The sequence below is a fragment of the Aedes albopictus genome, chromosome 2 (assembly GCF_035046485.1).
Source record: "Aedes albopictus strain Foshan chromosome 2, AalbF5, whole genome shotgun sequence".
Taxonomy (NCBI): Eukaryota; Metazoa; Arthropoda; class Insecta; order Diptera; family Culicidae; genus Aedes; species Aedes albopictus.
The window spans coordinates 151,275,345-151,294,591 of NC_085137.1; the positions used below are offsets into that span (position 1 = coordinate 151,275,345).

Consider the following 19,247-nt stretch of genomic DNA (forward strand, 5'->3'; position numbering starts at 1 on the left):
TAAGTTTTTCAAAAATTACCACTTGTTTTGGTGGGAATCGAACCCACGACTCCGTATCGATAGTCCGGCGCTTCAACCAACTAAGCCACAAACAAGTTATGATTCTGCTTGAAAGAAATTCAAACTGGGTACAAAGCACCACCCTTACCGGGTCCGTCTTTCACAACTTTATCTGTCCTTCTGCTTGTTCGGTTTGTTGGCTTCAAATACTTCATGTTTTACGTCTATTTGAGGTATACTGCCCAGTCGACACACGATCGCATATGATGATGCATAGGATGCAAAAGTGGAGGCGATATGCGTACACTTTACACACGATTGAATGGAAGCATGTACGCATATGGCCGCCACTTTAGCATCCTGTATAACATCATATAAGACTTCGTGTTAGCTGGGTGGCTGACTGGTATAGCCGGAAAATGGCAATAAATTCATTTTCTCTTGCATAAATTTTCAAAGTATATTTCCACAGATTCCATAATGCATTTCTCAAAGGTTTTTTTCAGATTTTTTTTCAAGAATTTCGCAGTATTTCCCCCAAGATATCCCCAGAAATTCTTCCAGGATTTTGTTTATTAGTTCCACCAGAGATTTCTCCTGGAATTTCCTCAGCTGTAGCTAATAGAGTTGTTTGAAATAAGAGCTATTCTTGTTAAACGCTTATTTTATAATGTTGTCATTTTTTAACCGCTCCAGATTTAATGAACCAAATGAAATGGAAATTTTAATATTCACGACAAATTTAATGATCTTTGTATAACGTTTGGTTTATTTTCAAACTGTAATGCCAATTTTATTTATTTACGAAAACTTAAGTATTATTGCGCCTCGAAAATGGTAAGTTATCATTATGAAATGAAATAAATTAAAATATTATTTCTTCGTACACTATCTCAAATTAGAATAAAAAACGCAGCTGAGAGAGTTTGTTTATGTTAAAATGATAGCTTTTTATCAACGTGATTTTTAGCTCGAGGCTAATTCATCTCAGCAGGCCCGTGCAAAGAAAAGACGACAGGCGGAGGGGCGCCTAGTGTATGGAACAGCGGAAATGGGAGGGGTTTAACCCCTAAAACCCCTCCCTTATGAATCGACTTGCGTCTCGGGACCAACAGGTTTACTTTCCTTTCGAATGAAGAACTCACATTTTGTGAGTTTGTTGGAATTGGAGTGGGATTCGATCCCAGATCCTCGGCGTGAAAGTCACGTATCTTAACCGTCACATCAGATCCACTCCACACCTACTATCTTGTTACAGATGGTCAGTGTTGACATATTTAGTTTCTGTTTTGCCACCAATAGATGTCGTTACTAATCAAATGGATGATCATCTGCTGAGAGTTCGGTTAGTTTTATTGTGGTCATAATGAATGCCAGAGCTAATAAATATTGCAGAGCTGTTTACTATTGAATACTGGTTCTTGTGGATAGCTTCAAATATGCTGCAATAAAACCCTCATAAAAATCTAGTAAAACCGCTAGAAATTATTTCTAGTATTCCAATAAAAATTCCATCAAAAATAATTACACGCTTTTTGAAATGATTTATTTATTATTTTTCAAATACACATCAAATATGGTAAAATTTCTACTATGTCAGTTTTGATATTTCAAACATTAATGCACTTCTTGTCCATGAAATTAAGTTTCGTTTATTTGAGAATTCTGTGTATTCTGCGAGTGCACTAAACCAACTCCCACCATCAGCAAAAGGATTTTTCCAAACCGGGAAAGCGCGATGATGTCCCCGGAGAGAGAGGCCGTGACTCTGCGGTGTGGTGTGGCTTGATGGAAATCTCATTTTACATCCTACTTCATTTATGATGGAAAACGTTTCGACGTGGTTCCGAATTCTGCTGGCAAGGCGAGGCGAGATGGTACCATCATACTCGTCGTTCGCATGATGTTGGTTCGGTTGATGACGAGCTCTTCTATCTCTGGTGTCGTTGCCGGGTTGCTCTACTACGTATGAAGTAGGTACCTACCTACTTATTGGGTGGCGTGGTGAAGCCTACGCGAGCGGTAGTGGATAACGTTGGCAATGAATGATGGGAGCTAATTTTGGGGATATCAGGTTTTGGAGCCGCGATATGAGGTTTGCTAGTGTGATGTACTTGCAGGATGATGGCTCTCAAGGACGGGAGTGGATGGCATTTCGCTTAACGAGGCTAATTTTTCATCTAGGCCTCATTACGGAGAGATAAAAATGATGGAAGAGTAATTATGATGGAAATCATAAAATAATTTATGAGTTATTTTGTGAGATCACCATCCGGCAAGAGATTTTGTGTGGAGATAATCAGCTCAGTCACATGTCACACTCTGCGGCTGCTGCAACATGTAATAGATCATGAATAATATCTTCTCTGACAAAATTTGCCAAGGTGAACTTACTTTGGTGATTTTTGTGTGCCATTCAAATTTGCTTACATCCCTGTTTTTTTATTAAATGTTCAGGACATTTTTTTTAAATTATTTATGAAAAAATTCCTAAAGAATCTGAAAAAAAAATCTAGTGAATCCAGGAATTTTGGGACACTCATTAAAGATTTACAGTTTCACAAACTTCCTTATCTATCCATCCAAGTTAAGAAAGTTCTTTACCTGATTTAATCACTTTAATTTCCTTTCAATTCCGCAGAAGTAATCCTATCAAATTGGTTGCCATGTTACCGAACCATTGATTCAATTACCCGTACACATCGACCTGCTCCTCCTTGAATCGTTCAAAAAGAGCTCCCACAATTAAGCCTCCCTATCCAGAAAAAAAAAACCCTAAAACCCATAATGCTGCTACGAAATCAAATCCGTTATCCCATCAATTTGGGAAAACCTGTGACTGTGACCAACATCAGAGCTAGCAGTTCCCCGAATCCAGCTGGTTTGCATTTTTAATCACCCGAGGGAGCCTCTGGCTCTGCCCATCGATTCCGTTCGGAGGGTCGTTAAATTTTATCGATTGTAAAATTTGTTATACGCTTTTGAACATCATGGTTGGATGGGGTTTCCCACTTTTCACCAATTTTCGCTCAGACACACACGTACACACACATGCACACACATGGCACAGACAGACAGACAGGCGACACACGTAATCCGTCGAATGTTTACACCGGAAATTGCTAATGCCGTTGATGGGTATGGGCTGTCGCATACACGGGTGAAAACGGTGGCCAAAAGAATTTTCAGATGCATTTCTAGAGAAATTCCTTAAGGAATTCCCAGAGCAATTCCCAGATAAATTCCTAGATAAATTCGCAGAGTAATTCCTGGAGGAATTCCAAGAGGTTCTTCCGGAAGAATTCCCAGAGGAATTCCCTGATGAATTCCCAGATAAATTCCTGCAGGACTTCCCAGAGGAATTCCTGGATAAATTCTCAGAGAAATTTCTAGAGGAATTCATAGAGGAACTTCCAAAGAAACTTCCAGAGAAATTTCTGTAGGCATTCTCAGAGGAAATTCCCAGATGAATTTCCCGAGTAGTTCTCAGAGAAATTCTCAGAGGAATTCCCAGAAGCAATCTCAGAATAATTTTAAGCGGAATTCCAAGAAAAATTGTCAGAGGAATTCCTGGATAAATTCTCAGAGAAATTCCTGGAGGAATTTCCTGCGAATTTCTGGGGGAAAGAGATGAACCAGCCTAGGGCTGAAAATCTCTATAATAAAGAAATAATAATAATAATTTTGGGGGAGTTCTCAGAGGAATTCCTGGAGGTATTCCTAGATAAATTCCCTGAGGAATTCCCAGATAAATTTCTGCAAAATTTCCCAGAAGAATTTATGGAGGATCTTCCAGAGCAATCCCCAGTGGAAATCCAGGAGATGTTTCCAGATAAATTCCTTGATAAATTTCCTGAGAAATTCCAGGAGAAATTCCCAGAGGAATACCTGGAGGGATTCTCAGGGGAATTCCTGAAGGTATTCCCAGAGGTATTATCGGAAGAATTCCCAGAGAAATTCCATAAGGAATTCCAGGATAAATTGCTGCAGGAATTCCTGGAGGAACTTCCAGAGGAATTTCTGGAGGAATTTCCTGATGAATTTCCGGAAAAAATACAGGAAATTTCCACAGAAACTCATAGAGAATGTCCCAGAGGAATTCCTGGAAGAATTCTCTGAGAAATTCCAGGAGGTATTTCCATAGGAATTCCCAGAAAACTTGCTTGAGGAATTCCCAGATAAATTCCTACAGGACTTCTCGGAAGAATTCCCGGATAAATTCCCAGAGGAATTTATGGAGAAATTCCGAAAGAAATTCCTGGAGCAATTCTCAGAGGAAAAACCCAGATGAATTCCCAGAATAGCTCCCAGAAGAATTTCCAGAGGAATTCTCAGAGGAATTCCCTGAGGAATTCCACGAGGTATTCCCTGAGGAATTTCCAGAGGAATTCCCTGAGGAATTTTAAGAGAAATCCCCTAAGAAATTTTCAGAGAAATTCCTATGGGAACTCCCAGAGAAATTCCTGGAGAGATTCTCAGAGAAATTACTGGAGGGATTTTCAGAGGAATTCCTGGAGGTTTTCCCGGAGAAATTCCCTGACTAATTCCCAGATAAATTCCTGCAGGACTTCCCCGAGGAATTACGCGTAGATTTCCCTGAGCTATTACCAAATGAATTCCGAGAGGAATTCCTGAAAAAAAATCCCAGAGGAATTTCCAGAGAAATTTCAAAAGGAATTCTTAGAAGACATTCCCAGATGAATGACCAGAGGAATTCTCAGAGGCATTCCCAGAGGAATCCCCCCAGGAATTCCCGGTGGAATTCCGGAGGAATTTCCAGAGGTATTCCCAGGCGAATTCCCTGAGAAAATACCTGAGATTCTCTGAAGTTTTCTCGGAGGATTTCCCAGATAAATTTATGCAGGACCTCCCGGAGGAATTCCTGGAGGAACTTCCATAGGAATTCTAGGAGAAATTCAAAAAAGGAATCTTTGGAGAATTCCCAGGCAAATTTTTGAAGGAATTCTCAGAGGAAATTACCAGATGAATTCCCAGCATAGTTCCCAGAAGAACTCTCAAGAACTCTCAAGAACAGAAGAAATTCTGTGACGAATTCTCCGAGGAATTCCCTGAGGAATTTTTAGAGAAAACGCCTGATAAATTCCCAGATACATTCCTGGATGAGTTCCCAGATAAATTCCTATAGGAACTCCTGGAGGGATTCCCAGAGGAATTCCCAGGAATTTTTTTTGTAGAAATTCTCAGAGAAAATTCTCAGATGAATTCCCAGAGTAGTTTCCAGAAGAATTCTTAAAGGAATTCTCAGATTAATTCTAAGAGGAATTCTCTGAAGAATTCCCCGAGGAATTCCCAGAGGAATTCTCTGAGGAATTCCCAGAGGAATTTTCAGAGAAATCCCCTGAGAAATTCCCAGATAAATTCCTGGATGAATTCCCAAAGAAATTCCCAGAGGAATTCTTAGAGAAAGTCCTAGAAGAATTCCTGGAGGAATTTCCTGAGAATTTCTGGGTGAATTTTCAGAGGAATTTCTGGAATTCCCAGATAAATTCCCTGAGGAATTTCAAGATAAATTTCTGCAGAACTTCCCAGAGGAATTCTTGGAGGAACTTCCAGAGCAATTCCCAGTGGAATTTCAGGTGATATTCCCAGATAAATTCCTTGATAAATTCCCTGAAAAATTCCTGCAGGACTTCCCGGAGGAATTTCTGGATGAATTCAAAGAGGAATTCCTGGAGCAACTCTCAGAGGAATTTCTGAAGGAATTCCCTATGCAATTCCAGGTGAACCTCCTAAAGTAATTCCTGGAGGAATTCCCAGGGAAATTTCCGAAGGAATTCTCAGAGGAAAAACCCGGATGAATTCCCAGAGTAGTTCGCAGAAAAAAATCCAGAGGAATTCTCAGAGGAATTCTAAGAGGAATTCGCTAAAGAATTCCTGAGGAATTCTCAGAGGAATTCCCTGATGAATTTCCAGAGGAATTCCCTGAGGAATTCTTCCAGAGAAATCCCCTGAGAAATTCCCAGATAAATTCCTGGATAAATTCCCAGAGAAATTCCTACAGGAATTCCCAGAGGAATTCCTGGAAGGATTCTCAGAGGAATTTATTCTTAACCTTAACCACTTAACCTATTTTAAGCTCTTTTGTCCACTAGGGCACTACGTGAGCGATTCCAATTGGCGGCTGCACTTACACTTTGTACAGCGCCCAAATATATTCTATTATATTCTTATTCTACTATATCGAACAGGTTTGAATTCCCTTAGGAATTACCTGATATTCTCTGAAGTATTTTCGGAGGAATTCCCAGAGAAATTCCTGAAGCAATTTACAGAGAAAATTTCGAAGGTATCCTATGAGAGATTTCCAGCGAAATTCTCAGAGAAATTCCATAAAGAATTCTCTAAGGAATTTCCTGAAGAATTTTCAGAGTTATCCCAGAGAAATTCAAGGAGAAACTCCTAGAGAAATTCCTGGAGGAATTTACAGAGGGATCCTCGAAAGTATTCTGTGACAAATTCCCAGAGGAATTCCTTTAGGAATTTTCGTAGGAATTTCCTGAGGAATTCTTGGAGGAATTCCCAACGTAATTCTCGGAGAAATTCCCGAAGTAATTCCCTGAAGGATTCTTGGAGTAATTCCCGGAGGAATTCGCGTAGGAAATCTCTGAGGAATTGCCGAAAAAAATATCCGGAGGAAGTCCCGGAGGAATTTCTGGAGGAATTCCTGCAGGAGTTTCCTGAAGAGTTCCCGGAGGAATTCCCTGAGTATTTTCCTGAGGAATTCCCTGAGGAATTCCCTGGGGAATTCCCTGTAGAAATTCTATGAGAAATTCCCGGAGAAATTCTCTGTGCAATTCATGGAGGAATTTCCTGAGGTTTCCGAAGGAATTCCCAGAGAAATTTTTTTGAGGAATCCCCTGCGGAATGATCAGAGGAATTTCCATAATCATGCCCAGAGAAATTCTCGGAAGAATTTCCAGAGAAAGTCCTGGAGGAATTGACAGAGGAATCCTCGGAGATATTCTCTGACGAATTCCCAGAAAAATTCGCTTAGAAAATCATTGAGGAAACCCCTCAGGAATTCCCTGAGGAACTCTCAGAGGAATTTTCTAAGGAATTTTTGGAGGAAATTCCTGGGGAATTCCAGAGGAATTCCTAGAGAAAATCCTTGAGTAATTACCAAGGGAATTCTCGGAGGAATTCCTCAGGAATTTCCTCCAAAAATTACTGCGGGAAATTCCTCTGAGATTTCCTCAGGGAATCTCTGAGGGATTTCCTCAATGATTTTCTAAACGATTTTTTCTGGGAATTTCTCAGGGATCTCCTCTGGGAATTCGTCAGAGAATAACTCCGAGGATTCCTCTGAATAAATTTCTCCAGGAATTTCTCTGGAAATTCTTCCGAGAATTTCTCTGGGGCTGACTCTGGAAATTCCTCTGATCATTCCGCAGGGGATTCCTCAAAGAATTTCTCTAGGAATTCTTTCGGGAATTCCTCAGGAAATTCCTCCAAGAATTCCTCAGAGTGTTCCTCCGAGAATTCCTCAGGGAATTTCGCAGGGAATTTCTCAGGGAATTTCCCAGGGAATTCCTCAGGGAATTTCTCAGGAAATTACTCAGGGAATTCCTAGGGAATTCTTCCGGGAAGTCCCCAAGGAATTCCTCCGGGAACTCTTTAGGGAACTCCTGCAGGAATTCCTCCGGAAATTCCTCCGGGACCTTCTCCGGATATTTTTCCGGCAATTCCTCAGGGATTTCCTACGAGAATTACTCCAAGAATTCCTCAGGAAATTCTTATGAAAATTCCTCAGGAAATTCGTCTGGGAATTCTTCAGGGAATTTCGCGGGGATTTTCTAAGCAAATTTCTCTGAGAATTTCTCAGGGAATTTCTCTGGGAATTCGTCAGAGAATACCTTCGTGGATTCCTCTGTAAATTCCTCCTGGAATTTCTGTGGGAATTTTTCCGAGAATTTCTCTGGGAATGACTCTGGGAATTCTTCCGCAGGGGATTCCTCAGGAAATTGTTTAGAGAATTATTTATGGAATTTTTCAAAGAATTTCGCTTGAAATTTCTCATGGATTACCTTCGAAATTTTCCCTGTTAATTGCTTCAGGAATTTTTCTGGGAATTCCTCCAAGTATACTACAGAGAATCCCAGGTGATTTCTAAGGGAATTCCTCCGGAAGCACCTTTGGAAATTCCTCCAAAATTCCACCGGGAATTCCTGAGAGAATTCCTTTGGAAATGCTTCTGAGAATTCCTCTGGGAGCTCCTCTGGTAATTCATCTGGGAATGTCTTCTGAGAATTCCTTCAGAAATTTCTCTGGAAATTCCTCCAGGAATTCCTCTGGGAATTCTTTCAGAAATTCCTCTCGGAATTCATTCCTGGAAATTTCTCCAGGAATTCCTCGGGGAAGTCCAGCAGAGTTTATCTGGGAATTACTCAGAGAATTTCTCCGAAAATTCTTTTGAGAATACCTCCAGGAATTCCTCTGAGAATCCCTCCAGGAATTCCTATAGGAATTTCTCAGAGCATTAATTCAGGAGTTTATCTGGGAATTTCTCAGGGGATTTCCCTGAAAATTCCTCGGGGAATTCCTCTTAGTATTCCTCTGAGAATTCCTCTGAGATTTCTTCAGAGAATTCCTCTGAGAATTTTTGTGGGAATTAATCTGGGAATTCGTCTGGGAATTTCCTCTGAAAATTCCTTCAAAAATTTTACTGAGAATTTCCTTTAGAAATTCCTCTGGGAATTTCTCCTCGAATTCCACTGGAAATTCTTCCAGAAAATACTCTGGAGGTTCCTCCAGGAATTCCTTCGGGAAGTCCTGTAGGAATTTATCTGGGAATTCCTCCGAGAATATTTCAGAGAATTTAAGATGGTTTCTCAGGGAATTCTTCCGAGAATACTTATGGAAATTCCTCCGGAATTCCATCGGGAATTCCTGAGGGAATTCCTCTGGGAATGTCTCTGAGAATTTTTCTGGGAATGCCTTTGGTAATTCATCTGGGAATGTCTTCTGCGAATGCCTCCAGAAATTTCACTGGAAATTCCTTTAGGAATTCCTCTGGGAATTCTTTCAGGAATTCCTCTCGGAATTCATTCGGGAATACCTCTAGGTATTCCTCCAGGAATTCCTCGGGGATGTCCTGCAGGAATTTATCTGGGAATTACTCAGAGAATTTCTCCGGGAATACCTTTGAGAATACCTCCAGAAATTGCCTTGAGAATCCTTCCAGGAATTCCTCTGAGAATCCCTCCACGAATTTCTCTGGGAGTTCCTATTGGAATTTCTCTGGGAATTTATACAGATGAATCCTCGGAGGTATTCTCTGACGAATTCACAGAGGAGTTCCCTGAGAAATTCTCAGAAAAATTCGCTTAAAAAATCATTGAGCAAATCCCTCAGGAATTCCCTCAGGAATTCCCACAGGAACTCTCAGAGGAATTTCCTGAGGATTTTCCTGATAATTTTTAGGGGAATTCCCAGAGAAATTTCCTTGAGGGATTCTCGGAGGAATTCCCTGAGGAACTGCAGGAGAAGTATCCAAAGGAATTGCCGGAGAAATCCCAGAGGAATTTCCAGAGGAATTTCTGGAGAATTTTCCATATTAACTCCCGGAGAATGTCGGGAAGGAATTCCCGGAGGAATTCGCTGAGGGATTTCCGAAGGAATTTCCTTAGGAATCCCCTGAAGAATTTCCTGAAGAATTCGCTGATAAATTTCCTGAGGAATTCTCTGAGAAATTCCCTGCGCAATTTTTTGAGGAATCCTCGGAGAAATTTCCTGACGAATTCCCTGAGGAATTCCTAGAGAAATTCCCTGAGGAATTCTCGAAGGAATTCCCTGAGAAATTCTAGATGGAATTCCCTGAGGAATTCTCGAAGGAATTGCCTGAGGAATTCCTCAGAGATTTTCTTGCGAATTTTCTTGGGAACTTCTCAGGGAACTTCTCAGGGAATATTTAAGGGAACTCCTCCGGGAATTTGTCGGGGATTTCTAAATGAATTTCTCTGGGAATTTCTCAAGAAATTCCTCTGGGAATTTCTCAAGAGTTCATCCAGTAATTTCTCTGGTAATTTCCTCGGGAATTCCTCAGGGAATATCTCTCGGAATTTTTCACGAATTTTTCTAGGAATTCTTTAGGGAAATTTCAAAGGAATTTCTCCAGAAATTCCTAAGTGAATTCCTCAGCGAATTTCTCTGGAAATACCTCCAAAAATTCTTCTGTTAATTCCTTCCCGAATTTCTCTGGGAATTCCTCCAGAAATTTCTCTAAGAATTCCTCCGGGAATTTCTCTGAGAATTTCTCAGGGAATTTTCCGGGAATAACTCTGGGAATTTCTCCGGGGATTCTCCCGGGAATTCCTCCGAGAATTCTTCAGGGAATTCCTCCGATATTTCCTCAGAAAATTCCTCCAAGAAATTCCAGAGGCATTCCCGAAGGACTTTCCTGAGGAATTTCCGAAAGAATTCCCTGAGGAATTACCGGAGAAATTCCCAGAGCTCTTCATAACTTTTTTCCTTGAAGAAAGAAAACATCCATCTACGATGCAACAATTTCAACCAACTTTTCGATTCCAGCTCCCACCATGCCCAGCTGCTGCCATGCCCCTTTTGGGGAAAAGTTTTGCACGTGCGAATATTATTCCACGCTGTGTTGTTATTGCCTGTTTTCCCCGTCAGTCCCGGTGATGTAACAGGCCCGGAAAAGGGGAAAAGAAACCCAGGAACCACGCGGCGCCCGAGAGGCCGTTGGTGGTGGTAAAGCACAAACACATTTCAAGGATTTCCCATCATTGAATTGCTTTTCCGTGATGGGAATCAGAATGGTGCACTTTTGGCTCCCCGTTTCCCCAATCCATGGAGTTATGCAGCTCCGCTTTTCTGGTAGAGACTGGATGCGTGGTTTTTTGTCGTGAGTGGAATTCGAATGGAATTTGCGTGCGCCATTTGTCGTCTGGTCTGGCGTGCAAATAGGCAGGAGGCAGGTGAGTTGTTTTTCAAACTTGGTGAATATTTTTAAAAATATTCATCGTTTTTTTTCTGTCGGCTCAAATGGTGCCGGTGCAAACGGCGACGCAGAAAACTGTTAATGCCCATTAAAGCTTGCTGGGGCTCCGCTCAGAGCTGAAAATTGTTATTTTGTTAGACCCGGTTCCCACCCACCCCTTAGCTGGGTCGCAGGTGTTGCAGAAAAACCAACAATGAAATGCTAAGCATTTCCGACGATGACCACGGTAAGCGCCTAATGGTTGAAGTTTGCTGCTCTGCCGGATTGGTGAAAAACATTTGCAAAGTGTTTTCGCACGTTTGCTGCTAGGTAGGAATACTTTTGAATGTTGTTTTCTCTTTTTGTTATGGAAAAGAGGCAGCTTTGGTTGGGAAGTTTTCTCATTGGGCACTGTTTGCTTTGTTTTGCTGCTCGTTTGTGGAATGCAAAATTTATGTTGGATTTAAAGGGCTTCATGAAGAAATTCTGTATTTATGCACAGAATCATTCAAGATCAAAATAGGCGCAACGTTAATACTGAAAAGGACAAAGTTTTAGTTTTAGAAGAAAGAAATAGCTGGATGAACCTATTCACATATTCTTGTGGAAACAATGAATGGGCTTCGTAGCCGAGTGGTAAGCGGTGTCACTAGTTTAGGTGTTAAAAGGCAGTGCGTGTTCGATTCCCGCTCCAGCCGGAGAGCAGATCAAACAGGAGGTTCCCGCTGGGCAAGTGGGTGTGTTATGTGTGTATGTTAGAGTCGGCAAGCTTCGTTGAATACCGTGATTTCGGGTGAAATTGATCAGTGGGGTGAAATTGATCGACGTGAGGGCAATTTTTACTTGTCAAAAATAAAGCTTTGAAATTAAAACAATTTGTAGAGAATGACCATCATCTGGCTCAAGGGTTATTGAATGATGAGTTTACATGTTTTACAGATAATTAGTCGCATATTTCTGTATTAAATTTTATATTTTCCGAAACTGCGTGTTTGGCGAATTTCAATGACACTTTTAAACTTTTGTTACTGTAGCTGTATTGCACATGGAATAAATATTCAAATAAATGTTTATAGATGCCAAGTGTTCGCTAAACCCGATTTCGTCATAAAAAGTTCTATAAATATTGATATTTATGCAAAAAATTGTACTTTTGCTTAAGTAATGGCTGGTTTAGTATGAAAATTGCATACTTTTAGGCGTTTTCTTTAGATTTATTAAACTTTAAACTTAAATAATGAAGAATTTACTAAACGTGTATAAGTTTTACAAAGCTTTTCGAATTCTGGGGTGGTTAATTCAGATGGACAATTTATTTTCAGCACTTACAAAGACATTTCACTGACTGATCAATTTCACCCCGAAACTAAAATTTCTGATTTTTTATTTTAAATGATTGTTCGATCTCGTATCGAGCGTGGCGCAAACCTCGGCTGTACCACCGCATCCAAGCAGCGTGCGAATGTGCCATTCATTCGCACTGCCTATTGTGTCTCCAAACCATCGATCGCATCGTCAGCCTAACGTCGCGATGGGCAGCGTGCGATCAACGTCCAGCGCACTGCGGTGCGCGTGTCAATAGAATTTAATTGTAATTAGATTTCTTTCCGTACTGTGTGTTGCCTATAAAAGGCAACCGTGTGTTCTGTACCTAGCTATAAGTTTACTCGTTTCCCCATCGATCAGGCGTGTTGCCTGGATCGATGGCAATAAATCCAAATAGTTGAATTCGGTAAAAGTTGTTCTTCGTCGCCGCCTGGAGTCCCCCCCCCCCCCACCATCCACACAACAAGGTCCACCCCAGACGAAACAATGATATTTTTTGCAATAATATGATTTGCAGTAAAAGTTTCAACCTCGTTGACTGACGAGACCCGTGGTCGTACTTGTTTTAAAGCATTGAGTTTGACCATATCGATAACTATTCAAAAACCTGTAGCCAAAAACTGTGAAAAGTGATCAATTTCACCCGAAATCACGGTACATGTATCATTAGTGCTGAAAACTCCTTTTTGCAACTCGTTGCAATACTGATTGTTTCGATTCAGCATGGTGAGAATTATTTCAATAACTGCATTTCTTAACAGTGGAATAACATTCTAAATGATCATTTGAGTCATAAATGATCTTATTTTGCAGATATGCTTCCAAGGAGTAGTCCTGGAATTCTTAGACTCTTAAGACTCATGTAACTTTGTAATCTGTTAATATACCAGGAAATAATTCGAGAATTTTAGAAGGAATTCATGTAGATACACTTAGGAAGTATTTTATTTATTTATTTTATTCATTCCTCTTAATTCATGTAACGTAAGATTTACAATCTTTTTAATGTTACAATCCGTAGGTATCAGCAGGATGTGCATGTTAGAGTTTACCATTTAGTTCAATCATTTTACTATTAAGGTACCCTGGGGCAAGTGAGAACTTCAGCTATTATTTTTATTATTATCTATTTTTAGGGCAAACGTTCTTCGAGGAAAACATAGTTATCACACCAACAGATACTTTGAATACAAAACACTTATTGTTTCCACCATAAAGAGACCATATATGTTATTGTTGTTCATATATCATTTTCAATTCACTAAGTGAGATTAACGTACTCTACTACATTCGTCGTTTAAAAATAGAATAACAGATAAAGTCATACTTTTCCGGTTTCAGGATAATATTTGGAGTGCTTGCAAATTATTTCACGCGAAAATGCCGTAATTTATTTTCATTTATTACCTTTAGTTAACTGCTCTCACTTGCCCCAGTGCATTTCAGCGTCTGGGGCAAGTGAGACCTATGAGAGTAAACAAACACAATTTCATAGTTTGATCTCGCTTTCTTCAGTATAAGTCGAAATTGACACAAAAGTGAAGTAAAAATCGGCATCTTAAGTAATCAATCGTTGAATTATACTTAAATACTTATATTTTGATGATGAAGCTATTGCTTAAATTGGTGAAGTCTTGAGTAAAACATGTTTTTTTTTTCGAAACCATATATTTTTCACATTTTCGTCTATTATTCTATTACTTCTTCGTTATTCGCTGCAAAAAGAGTTTTTCTGAGCATTAAGGAACCGTCCATAAAGTATAAAAAATAGGAAAACGACCTATTCAAATTTCACGATTTCAAAAAATCTTTATTTAATGATCGTAAAATTATGTAAGAGAAAACATAACATCTGTATATCTTGAAACATGCTTTGGTGAGATTCGTCATCTATGTAATATGAAAAGCAAGTTTTGAAATCTTCCATCATTTAAATTTATGGCGCTTTTTGTGTAAAAAAATCAATTGGGTTTGCACGAGCTGCTAGAGTAAAATTATCTTTTTTTCTCAGTAATTCTCTATTATAGTGTTACATAATTTTTGCACGGTACCACAAAACTCTTCCAACACAAATTTCTGAACATAGTTATTGTATGACATATTTATGCTTATGTTACCTTACAAGCAGCAACTATATTTAGCCATATGTACAAACATTTCGTATAGGTCTCACTTGCCCCGTGAAATGGAGTAAATTAAGATCTGCTACACTTTTCTTTATATGCATGATATATAGAATTTAAGAAATTTGAAACAGTTTTAATGCCCGTTAATATGAAGATATATACCAACAATGTCTTTTAGAACCATTGAAATTATAAAATAATTAATGTTCAGAATTTTTTGGCATGGCAAAATCAAACTAGCACTTTTTTAGGTCCCACTTGCCCCGGGGTACCTTACCTAATTGTTGTGTTCAATTCCGTTTAGTGTGTGCTATTCAACTCCGAGAGTAGATCCCGTTTAAAGCTCGAAAAATTGTTGGCAGATTTTAGATTTGATGGCAAAGAATTCCAACTAACAATACCTCTAACAAACATTTCAAATGGAATCCTTGCAACAGTTTCTGAAGATACCTTCAAAGGAACTTTCGAAAGAGTTCTTGAAATAATTTTTGAAAAATACTGAAGGAAGGAATCTTTGTCGAAATTTCTGAAGGAATCCCGAGAGAGTTTCCAATTAAATCATTGGACGATTTTCTAAAAGAATCAACAAATTTAATCGAAGAATTCCTGGCGAAAAGTCTAAAAGTATCCAACATGCAATTTTAAAAGAAAATTATTGAAAGTTTTACAAAGGAATTATTCAGAAAATAAAGAAACAATCCTTGCAGAATTCCCAAAGGAATGCCAGGAAGAATTTATGACGGAATTCTGAATGTATTATTATCTGAATAAATCGCTGGAGAAACTTCTTGAGGAGTCCGCGGAAGATTTTCTGAGAGCATATCCAGAGGATTTCTGAAAGAATCCATGAAGAGGTTTCGAAGGAAGTCCATTAACTGTTTACTAGGGCAATTTTTTTTATCTGTATTAACGAGATGTTTAGCCCTAGGCTAGTTCATCTCGGGACCCACGCTTTACTTCCCTTCCGAAGGAAGAACCCACATTTCGTGAGTTTGTCGGGAGTGGGATTCGATCCCAGGTCCTCGGCGTGATAGTCAAGTGTTCTAACCATCACACCAGGTCCGCTCCACACAGGGTAATAGTTGGAGAAGTTTCGAAAGCAGTTAATGGAAGAACTGCCGACGGAATTGTTTGAGAAACTGGAGGAATTTGTAAAGGAGTCTATAAAGGATTTTATGTAAGAAACCTTGGAGTTTTTTTTTCTAAAGAAAACTATAAAAAAAAACTTTTAAAAGAAATGTTAGAGTGTTTTCCTAAATAATCTATGAATTGTTGCATAAAGGAATCAATTGAAGAATTTCGAAAAAAAAAACTAAGAGGAATTTCAAAAACAGATCCTGAAAAAGTTTGTTGAAGAATCCTTTGAAGATTTGTCTAATAAATCGCTTAAGAAATTTCTGAAGGAATCCGTTGAAGGTTTTCGAAAATAATTAGCTGAGGGATATCTGAATTTTTCAAAGAAACTCATGGAGAATGGCTTATGAAATTTATTGAAGGTTTTGGCAAGCCTTCTGGTGCGACCTCTAGAGGAATTACTGAAGAAAATGTTGGAAAATTTTTTTAGGGAAATTCTTGGAGCAATTTTTAAAGCATCCCTGAAGAAATGTCTAAAAGGTAGAAGAAATTTCTGGAGGTGTTCTAGGGTGAAGTTTCTGAAGGAATTCTTAGAAAAACTTTTAAAGCAACCCGTGGAAAAAAATGAATTTTTAGAAAAGTTTTTGAAAATATTCGTGAAAGATTTTGTGGAGGAATCCTCAGAGCGATGCGGCTTGGCGGAAGGGGGGGGAGGGTTTAGGCGTATTTGCTCGAGAAATCCTACAATATCCTCTGGAAAATCAATGGTCAGAAAAAAAAGAGCCGATATACCTGAAAAACATTTTATCTGGGAACTGTTTCCAATAACTCCATCTATTGCTGACTCCAGAAATATCATTTCGGAATTCTTGGTAGAGATTCTTACAGAAACTCAACTGGAGATTCGCCCCGGAGGTCAATCTGTGGATTACTTCAGGAATACCATCAGGGAATTTCTTCTTTGAATTCGTCTAGAACTTTCAACTATGAATTCCTTCTGTAGCTTTTTTTTTTAGAATGGGAATTTAATCTGGGGACTTCTACATGAACTTCTGAAGGATTCCCACAAGGAGCTTCTGGAGTATTTCTAGAAACATCTTCTGTAGAAGGAACTTCTGATAGATTTCCACAAGGAACTCCTGGAGAACAATTAGAAGGAGCTCCTGAAAGATTCACAGAGATAACATCTGAAAGATTTTCATGAGCAACATCACAAGGGCTCTCAGAGAGAACTCCTGAAAAATGTTCAGAAGTATATGGTGTAGGATTTGCAGAAAGTATTCTTAGAGGCGAAAACTGGCGCATGAGCCTAGCTATTTAGCGCTGTAGTTGGAGGAAATGCCAATGCAGAACCCACCCGTAGCTTCCGGAAAGGTAAGTTAATGGGTTGGTGTCAGGCCCTACGAGGCCCGACGACTACAGCGATGAAAAGGGACTCTCAACTTCATCGGGAGCACCCGCATACTCGCCGACGTACCGAAGCACCGCGGGTTCGGAATCGTAGAGCTGCAGGAGGTGTGTTGCACAATATCTATGGAACGAACGTTTAGAGGTAATCGTTCCATCTACCAAAAATGCGGCAACATACTTGAGCTGAGAACAGCGTTTATAGTGATGGGCTAAATGCAGAGACGCGTGATCGGTTGGTGGCCGATTAACGAAAAAATGTGCTGGTTGAGGATCAAGGGCCGATTCTTCAACTTCAGCATTATGAACGTGTACAGCCCTCACTCCGGAAGCACTGCTGATGACAAAGATGCATTTTACACGCAGCTCGAACGCGAGTACGACCTAAACTACGACGTCAAGATCATCATAGGCGACCTAATTGCTCAGGTAGGCCAGGAGGAGGAATTCAGACCGACGATTGGAAAGTTCAGCGCCCACAAGCTGACGAACGAAAATGGAGCGGTTCCATATCATTTCAGCAACGAGTAATTTTCATATATGTTTATTTGGATGAAACCTTGCATACAAGTCTTTGGGGGAGAAAAACGCCGTTTTGCATACTTGGTTCGCCATTTTGAATCTAGCGTTACTTATGAGAAGGGCCTATGAAAAATGCACATGACATCTTCAAAAAATTGTATCTCGAAAACGGTTTGTCCGATCGGTTTGGTGTCTTCGGCGAAGTTTTAGACAATTGTTGGTGCTATATGGAGAAAATATGCACGGTAAAAAAAAATGTTTGGTTTTTGTGATTTGAACTAAAATATAGATTTTCCCTCAAAAGTGACATGTCAATATTTTTTTAATTATCCTTATATTATAGCTGACTGAAAATGCTATCTAGTGCACAGTGGGTTGTTCTGGAGAAAAATAGGTTACAATGAAAAAAAAATGTTTTAAAAAATTACGGTTTTCAAAAAAAGCTATTAAGAAAAGTCAAAAAAATTTTTCGCCCTAATTTTATGAAAGTACATCGAATTTGCAAGAAAAAAGTACTTCGGTAACATTTTTCTAAGATGCACCGTTTAGAAGATATTACTAATTTAATATTTATTTTTTTGATAACTTAATAAGATTTAGCCCTTTTCGGATGTACTCCGTGTTTCTCCAGTTTCAAAAGTATTTTTTTCGGAAAGATTGGAAAATTTTGAGTTAAAATGTCACTGACAGCTTAAAGATTTGAGTGAAATTCTCTGCCTTAAAAACAAGTTACAAAATCCCACTATCAGGAACAATGATTTCTTCCAGTGGTTTTTGGTGCCTTCTGCTGAAAACGTGCTAAAAGGAATAAGATACAGGTAATTTGATACCAGTTAGCTGTACTACGTATAGTTGGTGATTGTAAACATGGTCTTTGTTGGAACTAGTCCACCATGGCCACGCTGACCCAGGCTTGTAAACATTCGACATTTTTCACTACCTTCGTTTCGTTGTCGCGGTCGGGTGTCAGCTTGCTTTGTTTCATTCGAGCGCGACCGCTACCTCTTACACACAACACAAGCGGCAGAACAAAGATCAATAAACAAAAAAGTGGATCAAATCAACGTCGTCTGACACGATGACATTAGTCTAATTCCAGCTTTTCGCAAGATTTCAGCCAATTTTGATTAAGATTGGTATAATATTAGTTTATTCGTGTGTGATAAATCGATTACGACACATACATTTATCCAAAACAGCTCTCTTTATGGGAAAGACAGGAATAACAAAAACCGAACCATCTCCCGAAGACGCAATCGTGGTCAAGCGCATTCATTCGACATTTTTGTTTCGTACAGTAGTTTGATTGCTTGTGTTGCGAATGTTGGAGACAAAGGCAGCCGAATATCGACAAAATGGTGTCAAAGACTGTGATCGCTAACCAGAATGCGCTGGCCATAACGAGGCTAGTTCCGTCGATGACCGTTTCTTAATAATAAATAAAAAGAACACAGTAATCACCTTCCATCAAACTAGACGGCTGCCGATTGATACCTCAATCAACAACCGCCGCACTCTTTATTCATTCCAGGTATATACAATTTACAATCTTCTTCAATTTTTAGGAAGTTTGATTCCGCATGATTTTCTTAAAACCGAACAAACCAATTTTTTGAAAACTACAAAACAAAACTTGCAAGATGGTGAATTTTTAGCTATTTGTGACTTTTCTGAAAATTACAGCTTCGTTTTGCAGGATGAAGTTCAATCACACCATTGGAACGTGCAACAGGCCACAATCCATCCTTTCGTAATATATTATAATGAAAATATGCAAAGTAAACATTTTAGCTTCATTATAATTTCAGAAGAACTAAGACATGACTCAGTCGCTG

The 19,247-nt window shown here is 39.3% G+C and overlaps 1 protein-coding gene and 1 non-coding gene across 4 annotated transcripts in view; both read right to left on the bottom strand.

Moving 5' to 3' along the window:
- Positions 1–19,247, bottom strand: part of LOC109429277 (nephrin-like) — a 506,653-nt gene that overhangs the window by 232,905 nt on the left and 254,501 nt on the right. The window lies entirely within an intron of this gene.
- Positions 23–94, bottom strand: Trnad-auc (transfer RNA aspartic acid (anticodon AUC)). The gene has a single exon. It is a non-coding gene; the product is annotated as a tRNA-Asp (tRNA).